Genomic DNA, 26,738 nt, shown 5'->3' on the forward strand with positions numbered 1-26,738 from the left:
AAGAATTTTCAGACCTTGGAGAGCAAAAATTACAGAGATACATCAGATTCAATATCGAGCTCCTACAAAGTGAAAAAAGGTGTGTAGTTTTTTTTTTTTAAATTTTTGCATAAGCTTGGTTTGAAAAATTAGTTTGAAGGAATTCAAAGGGCATAGTGAAGCATTATTATCGGTAATTGATGCCTCAAAGAAAGAAAGGTGTAGAAGCTAAGATGGATGATTTAAATAAAGGCATGGAAGATGTGAAGACAAATTTGACAAAGTTTCTACAATAAATGCTTACTAATGGTGAAAGGGTAGTAAAGGAAACTCATGATGAGAAAAAAATAAATGTTAATCATGATTTCATAGACTCTATGTTGGATGAAAGAACCACCATGTTTGAAAGATAAATATGAGGAAGTTTGATGGCAAGGATCCCGGAACATGGATACTATAGATGGAGAAATTTTTCAATCTCCATAATGTGCAAAACACACAAAAGGTACACATTGCAACCTTATATTTGCAACCAAACTAGTTTGTACAGTATCAATTGCTTTTCTCTCATAAACAAATTGGCACTTGGGCTATTTTTACAAATGAAATGATAGCACATTATGAGGATACAAAAAGCAACACTTTTTTAGGCCAATTGATAAATCTCAAGCAAAAGGGTTCAATGATGGAGCAGATTGAGGATTTCCAAAAATTGAATATAAGGGTAAGAGATATTCCAGAGGAGAATAGGATTGATGTGTTCATAGGGACTTTAAAATATAACATCCAACATGAGGTTCACCTTTGAGAACTAGATTCATTGGAGAAGGCATTCAGGTTGGCAAGAAAAATGGAAAGAAAAATTATGGCAACAAGGAAGCCTACCACTCGCAATCATAAAGATGGAAGCGTTGTTACCGCTAGCCATCCACAACTTAAAAGGTTGACACCACAACAATTGAAAGAAAAAAGAGAAAAAGGGCTTTGTTATAGTTGTGATAGAAAATACACTAAAGGTCATAAGTGTGCCGAGAAGAAATTATTTTACATAGATTGTGAAGACGAGGGAGAAAAGGTACAAGAAACGTCAAAAGAATATACACCAAGAACAAACCCTAGAAAAAGAAGAAATGAATCCAACCATATCTTGTAATGCATTGGCTACAATTACCACTCCTCAAACTATCAAGATAGAAGGGCATATCAAGAAGAAAAAGGTAATAGTGTTGATTGATTCGGGAAGTACCCATAATTTTATTCATTGTAAGATACCCAAGGAATTGAATTTCTTCCTATATCTAGCACGAGAGTTTCAAGTGATGGTTGCAAGTGGAGGAACCATAAATTGCTCAGTAAAGTGCCATAATATCAAGATATCCATGGGAGAATATGTATTGAATAACCCAATGCTTTCCATTCCAATGGGTGGCACTGGTGTTGTATTAGGAGTCCAATGGATACAATAGCTTTTAATTTTCAAGAAATTTTCATCAAATTATCTTTAGAAGGAAAGGAAGTTGAATTAAGGGGTATCACAGGGAAACTAGCAAAGATAATCAACTCTAACGGAATGACAAAGCTTCTAAAGAAAGAACAACAAGGCATAATTGCACAATTATGTTCACTAGAGGTTCCCACATCGAAATCATCCATTTCTCTAGATTTCCAAAAATTCTTGGACAATCATTCCAAGGTATTTGAGGCTCCGAAAGGCCTCCCACCTATTCGTGATCATGATATGCTATTAGTTTGATTCCAAGAAGTGTTCCTCCAAACATCAAGCCTTACATATATCCCTATGTCCAAAAGAGTGAAATTGAACGTATGGTTGCAGAAATGCTAGAGGCTGGTATAATTCAACCTAGTCAAAGTTCATTCTCTGCTCTAGTAGTATTAGTTCACAAGAAGGATGGATCATGGTGCATGTGTCTAGATTATAGGTAGCTCAACAAGCTCACTATTAAAGATAAATTTCCCATTACTGTCATTGATGAATTGTTGGATCAATTGCATGGATCAATTTACTTCACCAAGTCGGATCTTTGTTTAGGATATCATCAATTCAGAATGAAGACTAAAGACATTCCAAAAACAACATTTAGAACTCATGAGGGTCATTATGAATTTTGGTCATTCCTTTTAGCCTTACTAATGCACCTTCTACATTTCAAGGTTTGATGAATTCCATTTTCAAATCCTTCCTTAGAGAATTTGTGTTATTATTTTTTGATGATATACTAATCTACAACGAGTCTTGGAAGGATCATGTCCAACATGTTGACATGGTGCTCAAACTATTGGAGGAGAAACAATTATATGCAAAAATATGCAAATGTTTCTTTGGAGTACAAGAGGTGGAATATCTGGGTCATATGTATCTCATGAGGGTGTTCAAGTAGACCCTAGCAAAATTAAAACCATCAAGGAATGGAAAATCCCCACATCCATAAAGAATCTATGAGGATTTCTCGGGTTGATAGGGTATTATTGCAAGTTTTTTAAGAATTATGGGAGAATAGCAGCACCTATAACAACATTATTGAAGAAAGATGCATTTTCATGGACTCCAGAAGCAACAAAGGCCTTTGAAAATCTTAAAGAGGCAACGTTCCAAGCACCAGTCTTAGCTACATCAGACTTCACAAAAACCTTTATTGTGGAATGTGATGCCTCAGGAAATGGAATTGGTGTTTTTTTAATGCAAGAAGAAAGACCCATTGCTTTTTAAAGTCGTCCAATCAAGGGAAAGTATTTACACAAAGATATTTATGAGAAGGAAATGTTGGCAATACTACATGCACTTAAGAAATGGCGACCCTACTGAATGGGAAGACACTTCAAGGTAAAAACAGATCATGATAGTCTTAAATACCTTTTAGAAAAAATATTATCTTCAAAAGAGAAGCAAAAATGGGTCACAAAGATGTTGGGTTATGACTTTGAAATGATTTACAAAAAAGGGAAGCAAACTATTGTGGCAGATGCACTCTCAAGAAAGGATGAGGATGTGGAAGAATTTCTTTTCACCATTTCTATTAACCAACCAGATTGGATAAACTAAGGAAGGGATGAATGGAAGAATGGCGAGGAAGTATGGGAACTAATTCAAAAGATACAACAACATCCTAATACATCTGATACATTTAGCTTGGAAAAATGATTCGTTATGGTACAAGGATCGGTTATACCTATGTAAGAATTCACAACTCAAACAAAATATTCTTAGGGAATTGCACACTTCTCCCTTAGGAGGGCACTCAGGATTTTTAAAAAATTACCACAATGTTAAGAAGGATTTTCTTTAGGATGGCCTTAAATTGGATATTCAAAAGTTTATAGTGGAATGTTTGGTTTGCCAACAAAATAAAGTTGAAACAATTAAGACCCTAAGACTATTACAACCTTTATCCATTCCAAGCCAATGTTGGGAGGAGGTTTCAATGGATTTTATCACAGGTTTACCCAAGTTCGAAGGAAAGAGTGTTATCATGGTGGTAGTTGAAAGACTCACCAAGTATGCACACTTTTATGCATTATCTCATCCATTTAAAGTGAGTATAGTTTCTACTGCATTTATGGAAACAATTCAAAAGCTGCATGGAAACCCAAAGATTATTGTAAGCGACAAAGATCCCATTTTCACTAGAAATTTTTGGACAGAATTATTTTCTTGCCTCGGTACTCAATTAGCTCATAACTCATCTTATCATCCTCAATCTGATGGGCAAACTGAGATAGTAAACAAACGTTTGGAAGGATATCTTTGTTGCTTTGTATGTGATAAACATACACAATGGGTCAAATGGTTGCCTGTGGCGGAATGGTGGTATAAGACTTCCTTCCATACTACAACAAAAATTATCCCATTTATGGCACTTTATGGATATCATCCACCATCCATCACATCATATTTAAGAAAAAATTCTAAGGTTCAAGCAGTGGAAGATCACATCGAGCATCAGCAACAAGTCCTCCAACTCTTAAAGGATAACCTCACCTTGGCACAGAATAGAATGAAACAACAGGCAGATCAACATCGTAGTGAAAGAAGTTTTGATGTAGGTGATTGGGTATTCCTATGGCTACAACCATATAAACAGATGTCCCTCAAGCAAGCTAAGAAGGATAATAAACTATCACCAAAGTATTATGGTCCATACAAGGTGTTGCAAAAGATAAGTACTATGGCATACAAATTAGAGCTTCCTGCAGCTTCCCGAGTGCACCCAGTTTTCCATGTTTCATGATTAAAGAAGGTTATAGGTGGAAAGCTTCTAGTTCAAAAAATATTGCCAGAACTTGATGAGGAAGAAAAAATTGTTGGGTGTGGAGCATGATTATTTAGAGGTCTTTGTTTCAGCCGGATGTATACCCCAGGACGTTTGTACACCCCTCCATGCGGGGGGGTGTGAGGGGGACTTGTCCCCCCCACAGGGGTTCGAGGGGGCCCATCCCCCCCAGCTGGGGGGTATGGGGGCCAGCGGTCACCTGGCAAGGGTTTTGGGGGCAATGCCCCCGAAGCTAAAATCAAATGTAAAATTGCCTTGTAAAAGTATAGTAATTTCTAGTTAATTTGGGTCGTTTATTAGGCGAATGATCTGACGGTAGAACTTATGTTTAGTTTATGGTTTTTTGCCCTAGAAGGCAACCCCTCTCTTTGTATGAGGGCATTATATTGAGGCTATGTAATAGATGTGTATTGTCCAAGCGAGAAGGAGAGAGGTGAGACTGTGAGAATAAATAGAGGATATTACAGCGGATCTATTGTAGGTTGTGTCTCTTCATTTTGCTAGATAATATAAAGGAAGGACTGGCTGTTCGGGGTGGATGTAGCCCAAACTAGGTGAACCACATATATCTATGTCTCTCTAATTTTATGCGTTTTCTGTGTTTATATTTCTGCTATATTCTATGTGTTCGATTGCTCCGTAATATATAATTTTCTAACAACTGCTATCATAGCCGAAGGTCTATTTGGCTGATAAACTTGTAGGAAAGAAGGGTTCCTCCTTCGAGTGGGAGCAACGGTGGAAGATGGTAAGTTTAGGGTTGAGAAATTTAATGGCCAAACTTCTGACTCTGGAAGGTGCAGATGGAAGATTATCTGTATCAGAAAGATCTGTACCTACCATTGGGAGAAATAAAAAATATGCCGATGGGTATGACAGATGAAGAAAGAAACCTTCTCGATAGAAAGGCACTCGGAACAGTACATTTATGCCTTGCAGTGTCGGTCACCTTCAACATTTCGAAGGAAACAACAATAGAGGGTTTGATTAAGGCGTTGGCGAAACTATATGAAAAACCCCTGGCCTGAAACAAGGTATTTCTTATGAAACAGTTATTTAATATGAAGATGTCGAAAGGTGGATCTGTTGTAGACCATTTAAATGATTTTAATACTGTTACAAGTCAGTTAAGTTCTGTAGGGGTAAACTTTGATGATGAAGTTAGAGCTCTGTTATTCTTGTGCTCATTGCTAGAAAGTTGGAATGGTTTAGTAATGGCCATTAGTAACTCTGTTTCTAGATCTAGTACTTTAAAGCTTGATGTTGTTGTTGGTGCTATCCTTAGTGAGAAAATGCGGCGGAAAAGCTCCCGTGAGACATCAGGTAATGCTTTGAGTGCAGAGTCTAGGGGAAGAAAAATGGAAAGAGGAAAGAGCTCAGGATATCGCAGTAAATCAAGGAAAGGCATATCCAAGTCCAGATTGGGGATAGTGTGCTGGAAATGCGGAAAGGAAGGACACCTAAAGAAAGACTGTAGATCTCGGAAGGGAAAAGAAGGAGATGCACAGCAAGAAAACAATCATGAAGCAAATGTGACAGGTGAGGTGTTACAAGATGCTTTGATTCTTTATTTTGAAAACATTACTGATTCCTAGGTGGTAGATTCAGGGGCCTCATTCCATGCCATACCTGATAAGAAATATTTTCATGACTATGTTCAAGGAGATTTTGGACAAGTCCATTTGGGTGATGATAAACCCTATAAAATTGTTGGAATGGGTAAGGTTCTTGTAAAACAACATAATGGAAACCAATGGCTACTAAAGGAGGTAAGGCATGTTCCAGATCTGAAGAAAAATCTGATTTCAACAAGGTAGTTAGGCAGTGAAGGTTGTGTGACTACTTTCACGGATAAAGCTTGGAAGGTCACCAAAGGAGCCTTGGTAATAGCAAAGGGTGAAAAGGTTGGTACATTGTATTTATGCAATGGTATTTCTAACTCTATTAATGATTTAGCTTCCAAAGGAGCAGATGCAACATTATGGCATCATTGGCTCTGACACATGAGTGAGAAGGGGATGAAGATTCTTCACTCAAGGAATTTGTTACCGGGTTTGAAGAATGTTGATTTGGACTTCTATGAGAATTGCATTTATGGAAAACAGAAGAGAGTCAGATTTCTTAGAGTTGGGAAGGAAAATAAGAGCGGAAAATTAGAGCTTGTGAATACAGATGTATGGGGACCTACTTAGGTATCATCTCTCAGTGTCTCTCATTATTATGTTACTTTTATTGATGATGCAACTAGAAAAACTTGGATTTATTGTATTAAAAATAAATCTAATGTATTTGATACTTTCAAGAAATTGAAAGCTTTGGTTGAGATTGAGACAGGAAAGAATTGAAGTGTCTCAGATCAAAAAATGGAGGTGAATATTGTAGTAAATAGTTTGATAGGTACGTTTCAGAGCATGGAATTTGTAGAGAGAAGACTGTTCCAAGAACACCACAAGAAAATGGTGTGTTAGAAAGAATGAAAAAAACAATCATGGAGCGTGCAAGGTGCATGAGATTGCATGCAGGATTGCCTTTACAATTTTTGGTAGATGTTGTAGATACTATTGTTTATCTAATAGACAGAGGGCCTTCAAGTTCCTTGGATGGTGGTGTTCCAGAGAAAGCATGGATAGGTAAAAAGGTAAACTACTCTTTTTTAAAGCCTTTTGGTTGTGAGGCCTTTGTCCATATTAATAAAGAAAATAGAACAAAGCTTGAGGAAAAATCAAAGAAATGTACCTTTATTAGATATGGTGTTAATGATTTTGGTTATCGCTTATATGATTATGAAAATCACAAAATCATTAGGAGCAGAGATGTAATATTCAATGAAAAGGTCTTGTATAAGAATCAGTTGCAGGAAAAGAAACAGGAAAAAGAAAATAAGGAATACATAGTCCTTGATGAGATCACTGAAAAAGTAAAGGTGCCTAAAAATAATAATAATCAACAACCACCACAACAGCAATAGGCACCCCAAACACCTGAAAGTGGTGTTAGAAGATCTACCAGGATAAGTATACCCCCTGAACGATACTCTCCCTCATTATATTATTTATTGTTGACTGATTTTGGTGAACCCAAATGTTATGAAGAAGCAATGCAGGTTGAAAGTAGGAAGAAGAAGGAGGTAGCCATGGAAGAAGAGATGGACTCCTTAATGCATAACCAGACTTGGGACTTAATCAGGTTTCCTTTAGGAAAAACTACATTGAATAATAAATGGGTTTACAGGTGAAGGAAGACTATGGACGAAAACAAAGGTACAAAGCTAGACTTGTGGTGAAGGGGTTTGCACAGAAGAAAGGTATTGATTTTGATGAAATATTTTCTCCTGTTGTTAAAATGACTTCAATCAAAACTATTTTAAGTCTAGTAGAAGTTGAAGATTTGCATCTTTAGCAGTTACATGTAAAGACAACCTTTCTCCATGGGGATTTAGAGGAAGAGATATATATGCAGCAACCACAAGGATATGAGGTAAAAGGGAAGGAGAAACTAGTGTGCAGATTGAAGAAGAGCTTGTATGGCTTGAAACAGGCTCCAAGGTAGTGGTATCTAAAATTTAACAAGTTTATGTCTAAACAAGGTTATATTAGATGTCACTCTGATCATTATGTTTATCTGAAAAATCAAAATGATGGCAGCTATATTATATTGTTAATGTATGTAGATGACATGCTTGTTGCAGGGTCTAACATGCAGGAAATAAATGTGCTCAAAAGAAAATTGGCAAATTCATTTGCAATGAAGGATTTGGGAGCTGCAAAACAAATCTTTGGTATGAGAATAACTAGAGACAGGAAAAATCGCAAATTAACATTGTCTCAGAATGAGTACATACAAGAGGTGTTGAAAAGATTTAATATGCACGATGCAAAACCAGTTAGTGCACCTTTTTCTAGCCATTTCAAACTTAGTAAGGAAATGTGCCCAAAAACCCAACAAGACAAGGATTATATGTCTAAAGTTCCATACGCATCAGCAGTTGGAAGCTTAATGTATGCAATGGTTTGCACAAGGCCTGATATTGCACATGCAGTGGGAGTTGTAAGCAGGTACATGAACAATCCAGGAAAGGAACATTGGATGGCAGTGAAATGGATTCTCAGATATTTGAAAGGTACCACAAATCAAGCATTGTGCTTTGGTGGTTCAAACATTTCTTTACAGGGATATGTTGTTATCGGGAAAACTAGTGTCCACATGGAGCTGCTAGTCCCACTAAGACGGGTAGCTATCTTAGAAACAAACAAACTAAAGTCACTTGTGTTTTCCTTTATGAGAGATAGATGAGAAAGAAGCAGAGAGTACCAACCTCAGTCTTTCGCTTGGCTCCTTGCTTGTTTCCTTTCCCCTTTGACAGAAATTTGCCACTACTTCCTTACTTGTCCCGCTTCAAAGATCACCTGTAGAGTCAAAACAACATAATACCATCAAAGCATAGAGATATATAACCATAAACAATATAGGATCTGATGTATATTAACCATATAAATGCATATATCAATACAAGATTAAGAGATATACAAGAATATTGAGGAAAACTCAAATAGCTTTATTGATAGAAGTAGTAGAAGAGAGGATTACAACCCATTGGTCTGACCCAGCACCATCCACCTAGCATGAAAGCCCTCTTCACCTCATGAAAAGCTTAGATCACCCAACAATACAATGTTGCACAGAGAAACCAACAACACTTCCTTACAAAATACAAGATTCCAGCCTTTGGATCTCTGGGATGAGGGATCCATATATAGATGTTTACAGGGGGGTGAGTCAGCTTCTGGGATTTTGATTAGTGTCATCTCGCTGATAGTTCTTGGTTCCACTTGGAGATTTCATGATCTCTTACTCATCCTTGGGCAAATTCAGAGAGGCAAGTGCCAAATGAGTAGCTTCTTAGAAGATTCTCAGGGTCTCCACCTAGAAAACTGCTTCTGCCATTTGTCTGCTCTCACTCATCGCACCCTACAGAAGGGATTTCCAGTATGCATCGCACTTTTTGCATGTGGCAGGTGAGATGCATTGTACCCTTAGCACTGAGCAGTCTGTATGGTCCAGTTTTGACCAATTTTGAGTAGTTTTTCAGGGAGAACTTCTGGGAGATGATGTAATCAGCTAACCTTGCTCATTTAGGGTATGAAACAACACTTTAGGGACTTAGAAGCCCTTGGTTTATGGACATATGTGTTTGGGGTTGCAGTGCCCAAATATGTCTATAACAATTGCCCCCTAAAGCATGAGGTCGTAAATCTTTTTGATGTCGGGTGAAATGCTTTATCATGAGGATTCGAGGTTTTTCGAACTGGAAGGTGACCTGTAATAAGATACAGTACAACACATTATCTTCATAATATTTTCATGGTCTAGCTAAGGCGGGCATTCCCATGCTCAGCTTTATAAATTCATTTTCATGTACATAGGACAGACAACCGTCTGTGTGGCAGACTGATGATTCTGGTAGATCCATCATCCTTTGGCTTGGATGATTATCTATGCAGCAATGATTATCTATGTTTGATGTCTTTATTTTCCTGAATATATCACAGCCCGGATGGATGAAACTAGATCTAGGGCCTTCAAAACTCATTCAAACTTTGCCCGAAGTACAAGTCAGTCCATGTGAAAAGATGTTCTAATGTCGAACATGGAAAGACATCACCTGATTACCAAGCAATGATGTAAGTTGTTAACAGGCGCGAGAGGAATCACCGATAATGATATTGACCCTCAAGGTACTGCAGTACAATTCATGTGGTGTGAATACATGAGTCGATGTCAAACACCACGCAAAATCTTTCGGTCGAAGGCCATTAATGTAAACCTGTCGCCGGAAGTGAGGAACTTGCCATTGAGGCATGCAAGCTTCAAAGTATTGGAAGGGTTGTTCCTAGGTCAAATTCTTGGATAATGAGCTGATGTCGACAAGAAGTGACCCATCATAGGAGGGCATTAATGAATCTGACATCTACGACACGGAATGGAGCAAATGATTTTGTGGAGGTGAAAACGATCTGATGATACAAGGTTCAGGGTGGCGGTCATGAAAGAATAAAGCATGAAGGTATTGCAGTGGATGAGACACAAGTTAGGTTGGTGAATTCTCTGAGTGACTTCTCTTGAACATATCCGTGACACTGAAATAGATTGGTAGCGTTAACCCCAAAAGTGGATGGTACAGTGGACCGATGGTGATATGACCGATGAACAGAATAACCCAACCCGACTCAATCATGGTGATGGAGTGAAAGCGTCATGTTCAAGAGCGACCTACTACCAATAAGTTTCTTCAAGTTTTCTTCCCAATTTTCCCTAGTCATTTCTGACTAGTACCTCTTTATTTTTGTCAAGCTTGAGGAGGATAACATATGCTTGTTCTATAATTTTCCCTTTGGGCAAACCCGTCGCTATGTTTTAACAAGCCTAGTGACAGTGAGACTCACTCTTATCTGCATGGACAAGTTTGTCACTATTGTTTTAACGAGTTTAACGACAAGGATAACTCGGTTCTTTTCAATTTTAGAGAGTCTGAAAAAATACAGAAAGGAAACTCCAATATTCCTTTTTCATAATATAATCCCTTAAGTCCGAAAAAGTATAAAACAATGCGAAAGGGATGACTTTTCGATAGTTTTAACGAGCCGAACAAGACAAATGCTCGATCTTTTTGTGTAATAATCCCTCAGGTCCAAAAATATTAAAATCTAGAGGAGGGATGGCACTTCCAATCACTTTAATGAGCTGGAGAGGCCCATTGCTCGACAATATTTTCATATTTTACGAGTCAGATGAAAAGAGCTTAAAGGAGACTCATTTGTTGTGGAACGAGTGATGTTTTTGGATAGCAGCTGGTTCCAGATAAGGTTTGGAACTTTTTCAATCACGATAGTGTAGAGAAAGTGGCTAATAGGATCACTCGTCACAGTTGTTCCTCAAAATGGGTAAACAATCAAATGGAGGCGTATGATCGGCTAAAAAGAGTGGAGGTGATGGTAAGAACACGACCAAGGCTCAAAGGCTGATAATAATGCAATTGCAATGGTTATTTACCGGGGGTGGGTTCATTTTTTAATGAGATTAAACTCTGGTGGAACATATGCTCATTGCTAGGTTTATTTTTTAACGAGCTTGAACTTTGCGAAATTTCTCATGCCAGTCGTATAATATGTCTCATCGATAGGTTCACTTTTTAGAGAGATTGCCCCATTCAAAACTTTTCTCCAGATCCTTTCATTATGTAAGCTAGGAATGACCAATCCTACAAGTTTAAAGGGTTAAGAACCTACAAATTAAGAAAATAAATGGTCTCTTTTCACTTTCATGCAAAAAGGTTTGCGTGCCCCCAGGTATAATGAAGTAGAGTTTCTAGGTTACCCTTCAATTTGTAGACAAAACACTTGCTCTGTCGGGAAAGGCCTACCTTCTGACGAAGGTATCTTATTCCAGTCTAATCCCATTTTCCTAAATGGATGGGTGTGTCAGACTAGTCATATTCCTACGCGGAAACCCACCTTATAACTGGGGTGTTCCTATTGAAGAAGATCGGGGCGCATGCCCCCTGGGTTTCAGTCACAATCACCGAATCACTCGCGCTCATCAGGTGGACAGACTGGAGATTGATGAGACATTCCTTACGCAAAAATACTAGTTAGGGATGGCACTTGACTCTTAGCTATGGGGAACGAAAGCTGGTCTATGAGCTAGACCATTCTGCCTTCAAGTGGAAAACACATCACTCGAAAGAGTGAGGAAACAATAGCTCCCATGCTATAAATGTAGTCACGCCCAAGGAGTAGATTGTAATCTAAAGGTCCTTGGACTACCATCACGTTCAGATAAACGATTTTCCTTCTCAAAGTTATAGGAAAATTTGGAAGGATCCCTAATATTCGACTGGTTCCTTTGTCAAAGCCTATTATATTTTGCATCTCAGGCAGAAGCGATGGTGAACCAAGTGCTTTCCAAGTAGTTAAGGAAAGGATACTCATAGAAGCCCCTTCATCTATGATGGTACCAACCATGACCATTTTGTAAGTTTACACTATGATTCGGAATGGTACATTAGATGGTAGGCGGGGTCTGCCTAGTAGATTCTAGTCGAAGAAACAACTAGGTTGCTTGGAGGTGGGACCAAATAAACGACCAGATACATCTCTGACGAACTTCCTTCCTGTGGTAAAGGAATGGGTAGATTTCCCCCATGTTCATCGGAGTCTGTGCTTACGAAGAGGATTTGAACGTTGTCATTCTCATCATCTTTGGTGACTGTATCATCTGAAGGTAGACCTTCTGAAGACAAGACTAGGTCGACTGCCATCTCAACCTGTTGAATTTGGTCCGATGTGGACTCAGAGGGTTTATCTTCAATGATAGGTGCTTCGACTAACAACAAAGGTATGTCAGTCAGATTTTCAACTAGTGATGGACTCGGCAAGAGTTTCTTGTATCCAAGAGGAAGTCGCTGCGGTGATGCAGGACGGTTATTCAAGACTCTTTCAGCTTCGTCCAGGAAGGGACAACGAAGGAGGGCATGATCACCTTCACACAGTCTGCAAGGAAATTTAGGTCTTCCTTTCTGTCCATTGAATTCGTTTTCACTAGTTGATGGTTTAATCTCAACATGATTGTTAGAGGTTGACGACATCGGATTGTGTAAGCGGGGAGACCAGTCCCTTAAGATCCGTGGGATGCAAGGACAATCTTGATGATAGTGGTCCCATTTGCAAATGACACATGGAGATTTAGGTTTGGATGGTGCAGCGTGTGGATTTTCACTAGATGATGTATGGTTGCCCATTTTTGCCGCTGGCTCCTTCTTCTTCTCCTTCCCTTTCTTCTTCTTCTCAGTTACTTGGTTTTTAGTTTTACTAGCTTCACCAAGAGAGCAGGAAGAAGGAGAGGGAGAAACAAACGAAGTAGAAGGTTGGGGGGTAACTCTAGTATCATCTAGTTGCTGATTTGATTGCTCAGGAATCATGGTGCTTTAAATGACAGAGGTCAAGAAAAGCCATACTAGTAGGCCAATTGTTAGTCCTGGAAGGGACAATGTTGCCATATGAGGTGCACCAACATCTCCCCAGGAGGAGAAAGGACTAGGATTTCCCCCAAGGGGAAATCCTTGATCGGTGGACTCCATTTTCTCAACCTAAGATCAATGAGGGAACAGTGATGTTATTCCGATTAAAATAAATTTTATGACGCTTTGACACAACTTGCTTTTTCAATTTTTAAGAGTCGAGAAAAAGCTAAATATGACTCTAGCTGCCTTCGATTATTAATGAGCCTCAAGTGACAAGTGCTCAGATGGACCTTTTCTTTTAAGGAGTCTGAAAAGGAATGAAAGTGACTACTCTGGAAATCTAGACAGAGGGATTACCAAACCAATCGCAAAACTGTAGAATACTTTTTATGGTACGGTAATCAATCTTCTCGAATGTTGTGTTTAGTGCATTGCGATCGATAGGGTGACAGACACGGCTTCCTAAGGATAAATAATATAGCCTATTGTGGTCTCCCAATATATAATTGACGGTACATGGGAGCACAAGTCCGTACTGGCATTTTTCGTCTCAAAGAGGAGCAATCACCCAACCTATGATGAAAGAGATAGTTACCAAGCTTTACGACGCCAAAATACGTCTCTAGCCTAGACTTCTAGATGTTGTGCGTTATGTTCCGAAGCGTTTTTATGTTTATTGAATTTATTTTACAGTTGATCTTTCTTAAGAAGTTTTCCTTTAAGGTTCACCGCGTGATGTAGATATGCAACTCCTAAATATGCAATCTAAGATGATAAACAATCGTTTACTCTTCTTTTTGCAATGAAAATCCTAGCTACTAAGGAAAGAGAAGCGAAATTCTTTCAACATAGAGCAAAGAGAACACATTAGATGCATTGTCCTAAATCAAAATCAACAAGCAGTCTAAATGCAAATGCACATGCATGTATTTGTTTTCTCCTTTCTTAATGTGTGAATGACAAAAAGAATGCTAAGTACAAATCTGAACTATCTTTTCTTTCAAAGTGACAGTATTAACAATTTTCTCTTCAAAAGACGAAAGGAAGACAAGATGACACTTTGTGATTTTGAATTCAAAAAACGAAAGCAAGGCTAAGAGCAACACTTTCAACTTCAATTTGAAAACTGCTTTCAACACTTGAAATACTATTAATTCAATTCAAATACAAGATTAATAGCGTAATCGACCATAAAAAAGAGTAGGATTCTTTTCTTCGACTGAAAACAACACTTGTGACACTTTCAAATCAAAAGATGACAGTTCGATTAAGCTAATTTTTTGTAAAGGAGAACTTTAAATGGCGAAAAATACATAAAAACATTCACAATTCTTTATACAATGGAGGCTGAATAATGCAAAGGAAGGGAGTTTCAACAGTGGTATACTGATCACAGACAACAAAACTCCTGAATAAAGCTGAAGACTGTTAGAGTCGGTCTGGTCATCCCTCCGTCAGAGATCAAAACTCTTTTTGCATTTCATGTTTAGGTGTCCCATCGCTTTCGATCAGTTGCATTTCGTTAGGAGCATGCCATAAATCTGATGGAAGGGATTTTGTCATTCATCCCCCTCATGCTTTGCACTGCTAGCTCAGGTTTGTCCATCAAAATCGAATTTTAAAAGTCATTTGCAGTCCTGTTGCAGTTTCTAGGTCATAACAGTCATTTTAGTCATTAGGTCTAGGGTTAGTCAATTTGGGCTTCGAAAAAGTCTAATAAAGCCAGCAGGCCAGAGGGAGGTCCTTGATAAGTTGTTATTTCAAAAGATTCTTATCGTCATATGGATGGATTATGACTTCTCTTCAAAACTCTGTTTTGAAGATAAGTCGACATTTCGTTTTTTGTAATAATTTTTCAAAATTTTTAGTTCTTGAATTCTCCAGGTGTAGCCCTGGTCTCCTTTGCCAAATTCCATGTCAGCTATCCCTGCAAAAAATTGTCAAGCAATTCATCATTTCAACCAAAAATCAAGGAGGAAACAAAAAGGTCAGAGTTCTATTAATTGTGAAAAAGTGTCAATTGCAAAACATTACAAAATGGGTTTTGGAGAAACAAAAATCAAATTGATGTCTATATAAAGGTTTTTCCATGAAGATGAAAGTCATTTTGCATGCCAAGGTTGGAGAAAAGCATTTCAAGGCGAATTTGTGAGAGCAGTGCATATTTTTTTGGAGAGAACTGGCTTGCAGCAAACTGGCGCGGCGCACTGGGGATTTCCACCCAGTGTTAAGTTGAACGGGTGTGACGCACATAGAGAGCGCGGAACACTGGGTTTTTAGCACGGCGCATATAGCCTCAAGCCCGAAAATTGCTAGAAACTTCACCAAATCGCTCATTTTTTTCCTAGATTTGCCAGGTAGGCTTGCTATCTTGCTATTGCATCAAATTTTATGATAAGAGACAGTGGTTTATGGGTGATAGTGGTTGCAACAAAAAGTCTCAAAACCTACTTCTATAGATCCTCAAGCCAATTGCAGCTAGGGTTTAAAACTCACTGTTTTGCCACCAATATTTTGTATCCCTCCCACTATTCCCTTATTTTCACTAATCCCTAATTCCCTATCACCTAAATTCATTACTCCCTTCTCCTACATACTCTATCCCAAATCCTCTAACCTCACACCTCAAAACCTATACAACTAATCCCAAACCCTAAACCCTATTCCCATACATAAAATCCCTCAAACCCTCTCCCATATTTCCCTATTAAATTTCTCCCAATAATTCCAATTCCTCGATATTGTTTCCCCTTCCTAACAATCCCTAACAGTCCCTATTGTATTTCCCTAACAGTCCCTGTTGCATTTGTTTTTTCCCTTGGTGGCAGAAATTGAAATACAACACCAACGGTTCTAGCATAAGCAGTCATCTTGTCTTCAAGATTTTTTGTATAGCAGTCATGGCATCTGAGCATTCATCAGACTATGAGGTGGAAACCCAAAGTGACTCTCCCTTGGAAGAACAGGTACCCCGGAGGCCTCATAAAAGTGGCAGGCATCTTAGGGAAGAACCGACCACCCTTACAGAATTGCAGGGCTGCTCTCTTACTATGCAATGTTTTCAGCATCAGTCATGCTATGAGTTTTGTCAAAAGGTGGCTAGTGTCCAATTTCATCATGAGTTGGCTCGTCTTTTTGTGCTGCACTTGCACGGAGATCAAGCTATCTTGGCTGGTGTCACCTTCACACTTACACCAGAATCTGTCTCATTAGCAACCGGTATACCGAACATTGGTGAACCATGGCACAAGAAACAAAAGATTGATCGGCAGCATTATGAGCCATACATTAAAACTAGTTTCTTGAGGTAGCTCAAGAGAGTGTTCCTGTTCCGGTATCTGAAAGATGAATATGCTCCACTAATGAGATTGATCATGAAATATTTCAGCTGTGAGGGACAGTTCTCTCGTCTTTATGCTTATCACATCAGGTTGCTCATGCATTTCACCAGGGTACGAATGATGAACATTTTGTATTTCATTTGCCGGAACATTGAGAGGATGACCACCTTTATACAGCGTAAAACCCCTCAGCAGCAACTTAACAGTGTATATCATTTTGCTCTTATTAAGATTTTGGTGGTTCATCAGCTTGGATTGCAGGGCATCTTTGGGATGATTTCATCTCTCGTGACTTCTTCAGAGCTTCACAGGGAGTATCAGAGGTTAAATATGAGGGTGAACCTTCTCATCAGTATGAGCACCATGGGACTGCTAGTGTGCCGGTTTTCATCACATATCAGAGAGGCACCAGACATTTGTTGACAGCGGCAAAGCGAGTGTTATCTCCACCCGGGGTGGAAGGGGCCTCGCTTCCTCCATCAGCATCACAGGTACAGGACAAAGGCAAGGAGCCAATGCAGGATGAGAGGCCTTCAGGTGAGCCATCAGGTGAACGAGAGACCGAGTTCATTCTCCTTCATGATGATGATACAAATACGGGTCCACAAAGCGCCAAACTTAGAGAGATCATCCAAGAGTAGCAATTAGAGATCGAAGCCTTATCCCTTGACTTGGAGAGGGCTAAGTGGACCATGAAATACTTGGAGCAGAGGAAAAAATAGCTTGAGGATCAGCAAGCGATCATGGAGCTACAAAACATTCATGAGCATCGCCAAGCTGCACAAAGGAGAAGAGTTGAGCTCACATCATTGGAGCAAGAAATTAATGAAGATCGGGAGGAAAATCTTGAGAGAGTGAACATGCACTTAGAAAGGCTGTTGGAGAAGGCCGAAAAAGACCATGCACTGTTGAGACACAGGGCTTTTCATTACATGGCGCACAACAAAGTGTGCAAGGCCCGAATCAGGAATTTGAAGGCGAAATTGAGGAAGGCAATCAAGAAGCAAAAGAGGCAAAGGGAGCTCGATCGTCTTCAGATATTGGCCAAGGCCTCTTTAGCCCAGCATAACACTTGATAAGGAAGCTCCAGCCCAAATTTCAAGAAATTTGGGGCATTTTTTGTATTTTTGGAAATTTTTGTGCAAAAAACAGGGTTTTTCTCCCTGTGCGCCGCGCCATGTGGCGCGCGCTTACAATAGGAGGCTCCAAATGAAAAAAAGTTTATAGTTTTGGATTTTTCATGGAAAATCATGACTGTTGGTGCTTGGCCAAGAAATTTGGGCAAGTTTTGAGTCCTCAGGAGGTCAAAAACACCCTAAAAATGACCTTTCTGCCCCTAATTTCACACACAGGAAGCAATCTTGGGAGATTGAGGTTTTGGAGGGGCAAATGGGCACCAAATTCAAAAATTCCACTTGGTTTGGAACGTAGATAGGTAGGGCTTTCCAACAAGCACACTTGGGCTCAATTTGGACTTCAGAAAGTGCCTCAAAATCAGCTCCAAAGTGGCGTGACACATACAGATTTTGGCACGGTGCACATAGGTTTTTTGCCCAATTTTTCACCTTCCAGCTCAGAAATTCGGCCAGTTTGACTAGTTTTGCTTTGTGATGTAATTTTTGACTTATCTTGATGTAATTGAGTGAACATGATGTAATTTTGACACTTAGTTACTTGTTCTAGAGGATTCATTCACCAAAGAGTGAAAATTTAATGAATGAATCAGTTTCCTACCTTATAGAGGCAAGTTGTTTTGATTGCCTAAATTTTAGTAATTTGTCTAGAATTGGTTGAAACAGCTCCTAGCACGATGAGCTCGACCCCTAGAGGCAAGGGAAGAGGTTGTCTTGTCTACATTATGTAATTTCTAAGTCATTTTCAGGGTTGGACTCTTGGGAAAAGTTTGGCACTCTATTGTACATTCATTTTTGCATTTTTGGCAAAGGAAAGACGAGGGTTTTGCAGCACTGTTTGGGATCCATGTGGTTTTATGTTTTGATGTTGTGCCTCTCTAAGTAATTTTAAGTTTATCTAGTGTTATGTGTATCATTTTCTTGTTTCTTCTTCTGAATTTGAAACAAATGAGTGATTAAGGTGGAATCCATAACTATTATGCTCTGCCTTTGAATTTGTTTAAATTTTCATGTTTTCTTCAGTTTAAGGAGAATCCTTGAGACTCTCTTGCTCTCCTTAGCTCCTTACCTGTCTGATCTACCCATCTCACTTGCTTTAAAGCATCAAAACGATCGCCTTCCTTTCCCCAATCAGACCTCTGCAGAAATTGTGCCTCATCCCCGAGCCCAAATTTGCCTTTCCCATATTTCCAACAAAACCCTAAAAAAATTCAAATCAAATCCTTTGCATTTAATACCTAGCCTAAGATCAGTTGCAAATTTAGTCATCTTGAGCCTCATTGATTACCTTTTGCCGAGATTGACCCGGAGAGAGCCCTCTCCTGTCCTCGTAGGGCTATCTACGAGGCTAAGCATGGTTTGATGTGGACCTAGAACCTTGTCTTTTCAGCCTGAGACAAATCTAGGATCTAACAAAGACAATGAAGAAAAAACCAAAATCTGGAAGCAGAAATAGTCTTATCTGATCATCGCACCTGTAACACAGGGAAATAGGGATGCATCCCACCTACTGCACACGGGAGGTGTGATGCATCCAGAATGTCAAAAGGAGACAGTGCGATGATCCAGGGACAAGACTTTCACTTGGTATTTGGTCACAATTTGCAACTTAGTTCAGGGATTTAGGCTGAGCTAATGATAGTCAGTAAATACAAAGTATAGGGGATGATCTAATGAGGTTACTTGAGCTACCACCAGGGCACTTAGGATGTTTGCAAGTCAGTTGTTCAGTTCATAAACAAACCCGGATATTGACTGAAGCAGCGTTGATCTACTTTGCACTTGCATAGAAAATGCAGTTCAAAGGCTAGCTGGCTTAACTTCAGGCTCCGTTTGTAGTTTATGAAGCAAACAAATAGAGACAAGCAATCAAACTATTTTCTCCCCAGTGGAGTTGCCATTTTGTTATCGGGAAAACTAGTGTCCATTCAGAGCTGCTAGTCCCACTAAGACGGGTAGCTATCTTAGAAACAAACAAACTAAAGTCACTTGTGTTTTCCTTTATGAGAGATAGATGAGAAAGAAGCAGAGAGTACCAACATCAGTCTTTCGCTTGGCTCTTTTCTTGTTTCCTTTCCCCTTTGACAGAAGTTCGCCACTCCTTCCTTGTCCCACTTCAAAGAGCACTTATAGAGTCAAAGCAGCATAATAACATCAAAGCATAGAGATCTATAACCATAAACAATAGAGGATCAGATGTATATTAACCATACAAATGCATATATCAATACAAGATTCAGAGATATACAAGAATATGGAGGAAAACTCAAATAGATTTATTGATAGAAGTAGTATAAGAGAGGATTACAACCCATTGGTCTGACCAAACACCATCCTCCCAGCATGAAAGCCCTCTTCACCTCATGAAAAGCTTAGATCACCCAATAATACAATTTTGCACAGAGAAACCAACAACACTTCCTTACAAAATACAAGATTCGAGCCTTTGGATCTCTAGGATGAGGGATCCATATATAGATGTTTGCAGGGGGGTGAGTCAGCTTCTAGGATTTTGATTAGTGTCATCTCTCTGATAGTTCTTGGTTCCACTTGGAGATTTCATGATCTTTTACTCATCCCTGGGTGAATTCAGAGAGGCAAGTGTCAAATGAGCAGCTTCTTAGAAGATTCTCAGGGTCTCCACCTAGCAACTGCTTCTGCCATTTGTCTACTCTCACTCATCGCACCCTACAAAAGGGCTTTCCAGTATGCATCGCACTTTTTGCATGTGGCTGGTGAGATGCATCGCACCCTTAGCACTGAGCAGACTATATGGTCTAGTTTTGACCAGTTTTGAGTAGTTTTTTAGGGAGAACTTCTGCGAGATGATGTAATCATCTGACCTTGCTCTCTTAGGTTATGAAACAACACTTTTAGGGACTTAGAAGCCCTTGGTTTATGGACATATGTGTTTGGGGTTGCAGTGCCCAAATATGTGTATAACATATGATGATGCAGATATGGCAGGTTACAAAGATAACAAGAGGAGCACTACAGGATATGTATTTACTGTAGGTGGAACAATTGTCAGTTGGGTTTCAAAAATCCAAAGTGTTGTTGCACTTTCAACAATAGAAGCAGAGTATGTCGTTGCTACAGAGGCTAGTAAAGCAATGATTTGGTTACAAAGGTTTATGGGTGAATTGGGTAAGGAGCATGATATGGGCACGTTATACAGTGATAGCAAAAGTGCCATTCATCTTGCAAATAACTCAACATTTCATTCAAGGACTAAACACATATAGCTCAAATACCATTTCATACGATCAGTGTTGGAAGATAGAGAGTTGAAGTTGGAAAAGATACACACTAGCCAGAATCTTGCAGATATGCTAATAAAAGTTGCAACCAGGGAGAAACTGAGAATATGCTCAGTTTCAATTGGTCTTCAAGGATGATGATGAAGATGAGAAATAGCCAAGTCCAAAGAGGATTCATTTTCCAGCAAATGAAGCAGTGGCGGAGTTGCTACAATCATTCTCCAAGTGGGAGATTGTTGGGTGTGGAGCATGATTATTTAGAGGTCTTTGTTTCAGCTGGATGTATACCCTAGGAAGTTTGTACACCCCTCCACGTGGGGGGGTGCGGGGTGGACTTGTTCCCCCTGTGGGGGTTTGGGGGGGCCCATCCCACCCAACTGGGGGGTCTGGGGGCTAGCGGTTCCCCGGCGGGTGTTTCAGGGGCAGTGCCCTCGAAGCTACAAACAGATGTAAAATTGCCTTGTAAAAGTATAGTAATTTCTAGTCAATCTGGGCCGTTCATTAGGCGGATGATTTGATGGTAGAACTTATGTTTAGTTTAGGGTTTTTTTCCCTAGAAGGTAACCCCTCTCTTTGTATGAGGGCATTGTATTGAGGTTGTGTAATAGATGTGTATTCTCCGAGCGAGAAACAGAGAGGTGAGACTGTGAGAATAAACAGAGGATATTATAACGGATCTGTTGTAGGTTGTGTCTCTTCATTTTGCTGGATAATATAAATGAAGGACTGGCTGTTCAGGGTGGACGTAGCCCAAACTGGGTGAACCACGTATATATGTGTCTCTTTGGTTTTATGCATTTTCTGTGTTTATATTTCTACTATATTTTATGTGTTCCATTGCTCCGTAATATATAATTTTCTAACAAAAATCATATTGTAACCTGAAGCAGTCAAAGAAATAAGAACTCGACAGCTACGAAATCGATCAATTTCAGAGTATCTCATCAAGTGGAAGAACTTACCCGTTGAAGATTCCACATGGGAGGATGAGAATTTTAGACAGAAGCATCCGGAACTACTCAAGCGTTGAGGAAAACACTTTTTTGAAGGAGAGGGGCATGTTAGGTCCCTATAATACTAGTGATTCCCCCATTAGTATTGTCATTGTATCCCTTATTGTTATTGTTGTGCCCCTATTGTCCCCATATTGTTATTATTGTGCCCCATAGAATCCCACTATTGTTATTTTTGTGCCTTTATATTATTATTGTTAGGTCGGATTTGGTTATATTGTGACCCCTTATACTCCTATATATAGAAAGGAGGTTTTGTCATTTGAATCATCTAAGAATTGTTCATTTGTGTAATGTAAAGGAGGTTTCCCCCTCGAAGAGTCTTATTTCTAAGGTGTTGATCTATCTTCTTTATCTTTTTGTGAGCTGGTTTTCATAACACAACCATTATGCCCCATTGATGTGGCCATACCATTTGCAGCCAGTCAAGTAGATTCGGCTTAAATTCAGTCCGAAGCTAAAAGGGCTAAAAAATTCATTGATCATATTCAACACATTTTCCAATAGGTCCATGACATATGGGACATATCCAATGCTAAGTACAAGCAATTCCATGATCAATATCGAGTGCCACACAAGTTCCAGGTGGGCGACAAAGTTTGGCTACATTTGCAAAAGGAGCACCTTGCTGGACCCCATCGCAAGCTTCGCTTGCTCTGATATGGGCCATACACCATCACCAAGGCCGTTGATGATAATCCCTTTGAGCTTAGCATCCCACTGTTCCTTTGTATGCACCCAGTGTTCAATGTAGATCACCTTTGGCCATACTTTCCACCATTGTTGGACACATCTGACATTGAAGAATAATTCACACCAACAGAGCTCAACCTGGACTGCATGGAAAAAGCTACAACTGATCAAATCATGGACACCTAGATCAATAACACTCACCAACAGAGGACACAGTTGTATTGATTTGTCAAACCATCCAACTCCTTCACCACGGACCAGGTTCAATGGAAATTTCCTCACCTCATGGAGTCTGTGCACACAATGGGGACCATTTCTTCCTAAGGGGGAAGGAATGATCCAGGTGGATATTGGTGGCCACCCACCTATTCCACCTAGACCCCCCTGTCAGTTTCATCTGTTTCCTTATTCATTTCATCATTTACTACTTTTAGCAATTTTTCGGGTCCTAAACTTTTAGAGTAGTTTTGACCTCGTAAACGAAATTTGTTTGGGGTCTGTACTAGGCCCGTAGACACAAGTTGTATGGGCCTATGGAAAAACCTATATTACTCAATGAGATCTTACCAACAAGGAATCATCCGTGCCAAACATAGATAATATCACCAAGTTACGACCCCCGGAAGTTGCCTACCCAACTAATGTTGGAAATAATACTGAGAGGGGGGGGGGGGGTGAATCAGTATTATTAAATCAATATAAAATTTTCATTTCCATATTAAGATTCATATATGCTACTTCAGTTAAGGAAAACCGCGTGTATACGCAACTGTGTGTAATGCAACAAGAGTATATCCAGTAAACTTATGATTTAGTTAGTTGATCCTTAATGAGTGCATCAGAACATTATTAACCATATGAATAGTAAACAGGAGCAATAAAATAGAATAGATCATCACACACAAGAAGCACACATGAACACCATGATTTAAGGTGGAAACCCAATGTGGGTGAAAACTACCTGTTGCAAGTCATCTCAATCTTCTTTTTAATAAGAAACTTCTTTTACAATGGTTCTGTACTGGTTTAGTCTTATACCAGTACACAGGCTGCTACTTACAGAAGGCTACAACCTTCTCTCGTTCTGCAGACTCTCCTGGAAGGGAGCTACAACCCCCTTAGCTCTTGTACTAGCTGATCCATTTACTAGTACGTAGGTGTCAGCCTACTGAAATGCTCCAACCTTTACTCGTTTTCCAGCTACTACTGGAAGGGAGCTATCACCCCCTTAGCTCTTGCACTAGCTGATGTACTAGTACGTAGGTGCCGACCTATAGAAGGCTACAACCTTCTCTTTCTTCCTCTAGGTACCTCGTTTCATAAATTTTCAGACTGGATACTCCTGAAGCACAACACCATAATCTGAAGGCCACGTTTCATCAATTTTTCATATTGGACCCATCAACAACATTGAAGCACAAAATTAATCATCACAACAATACACCCATCAACTACACCTGCATCATCAATCTCTGAATCACCCAATACTGAAACATTGAAATCCTGTCAACAACACAGTCACCAGAACACAGAACAGACAATAGAACTCTGCAACAATAACCAGATCCAACTGCAACTTCAATTATCATATCTCATAATGTATATGCTACTATGAAGAACCAAACCCGTGTACATATGCGCTTTCACCAAAGCCAACCCGCGTATAGATCTGCAAATATTTACTCATAACTTTGCGGCTGTTTCAGACATCAGTCATACCCAGATCATAACATTCATACAATAAAACATGCGTCAATAATTTAGATCTATTCTATCCATAATCAAACCATATAATGATAAACATTCCAAGCCTTAAGATCCCGATCCATCCTTAGATCTTGTTCTCCATCAACCATTGAGATTCCTCCTTAGCTTAGATCAAGCAATGCATCATGAACCCATAACCTGCATACTGGATCTCATACTTCATCAAATATTCAAGACTTTCTCAATCCATTTGCCTAATGATCTTCTTCTCCTTTTATAGTCTTAGGCCTTACTCAATACCATGGTCCAAAACCATTGAGAACCAATACTAGGGACCCAATACTTGGGTTCAACACTTCAGACGCAATACCAAGGACCAAAACCATAGGTATAAATACCACGGACCCAAAAATAGGCTTTCCACATGTATGCACTTTTCCGTGCATGAAAGTGCATGCATACGCATATACGAATTTTGATCAGCAACCCTACGTGTATACGTACCTTTGTATATAGTGAACCTGCGTGTATAACCTGCATGTATACCCTACTTGGTATATAGTGAACTTGCGTATATACGCGACTTGGTACATAGTGAACCTGCGTATAACCTGCATATGTACGCAACGTGGTATATATTGAACCTGCGTATATACTCTTCTTTCTTCATTCTTTGTAGTCTGATCATCAACTCTTTGCTACTGACCTATTGCACTATGATCTGTCATCTGTGTGAGTTGCCATCAAGGACAACACTTGTATCATAATGCCAACAATCTCCCCCTTTGGACTTGATGGCAAAGCTAACTTTTCATACTGAGAACTATCATCTGATTCCTTTGAGTTGTCCTGCATCCCATGTATTTTATCACATCTAATATCTCTTCTGTAGATTCATCTAGTTATATATAAGTGAGTTGTTTTTCTACGAGTGGGTTGCCATCAAGTACAACACATGCATCATAATGCCAACAATCTACCCCTTTGGACTTGATGGCAACAACCCAAATCACTCTCCCCCTTTGACATCAAGGGCAAAGGGTGGACCAAGATATTCTCTTTCCTTAATAAACATTCCACTGTCCATACTCCCCCTAAGTACCTGCTGAAATCTCTGTTCTGTTGAAGTGTGTTGTTCATGCTCCCCCCGACTGTAAGCAAGGTCTGCAAAAAGATGTTCTACAAGAAGAACTTGACTCTATCATAAATGACCTTCCTATCACCAAGGACTCATACATACATCCATCTCCCAACCCAGTGGGGATATACCTATTGACTCATCCACCTAACCAAGTGAGGATACGCCAGATACCAAATGTTTGTACATGACTGAAACATTACATCATCCTTCCCATGCATAGCGGGGGTATAAATTGCATCATATGACCAAAAGGGATTCATCAAATGACTACAATAGATAGAGACAAACTATTATGTCATGAGTCTTGAAATGACCTTTACATGACATTTATAATAGAGACCAAACATCTAAATAAGATCATGATAGTCATCAACAACTATCGTACACAATGTATGATCTGCTCCATAATCATCTGACAACAGCATCTAGACCAGCAACAAAGTATGTCTGCATCAACTCATCCTTTTGACCAGAATTCTGCATATGACATACAAAATCATTCACATTATATCATATGTGAAAAAAACCATAGCCATCTCATCAACATCAAGATCTGCATGATCCAAGTATCATCACATTGGAACATTTGCATCAATCAACATATGTAAGTATCAACCTATCATCATATAGGTAAGAAATTAACATCATCATATCTCCAACAATGCAACTTTGAGTAAGCATTCATGTATCCAGCACTATGTATCTTGAGCTCAAGATCATTTGTCAAGACTTCTTGATATCATCAACAGCATCAATCCTCATCCACATGAGCGCCAAGAACTATAGGAATCCTGCATCATAATTGTATTATATGATCTTTATGCATATGACGACAGCAACATATCAGTGACTCATCATCAAGTGTATTCAAGCTTTGTACTTCTCCTTATCCTTATGAAGATCACCATGTAAGAACCATATATGCATCCACAAATCTGATCAGAACACCAACTATGTAAACCCAAGAATCATATGTGATTTTGTCATGGACAACTCATAACCATATCATAACAAGATGTATCATTTAGCCATATAAGCATCATCACTAAGGACTACTAAAAGCATATGCTCCCCCTGAACCTGTGTCATCTTGCTTATTGTTAGATTTGATCATGCATATATCAGCAAGAAGTATCATCATCCACAAGTTAAGATCAAATCAT

Source organism: Pinus tabuliformis, chromosome 5_2 (assembly GCF_031772625.1).
Source record: "Pinus tabuliformis cultivar Carrire ecotype Pingquan chromosome 5_2, CPIR1, whole genome shotgun sequence".
NCBI lineage: Eukaryota > Viridiplantae > Streptophyta > Pinopsida > Pinales > Pinaceae > Pinus > Pinus tabuliformis.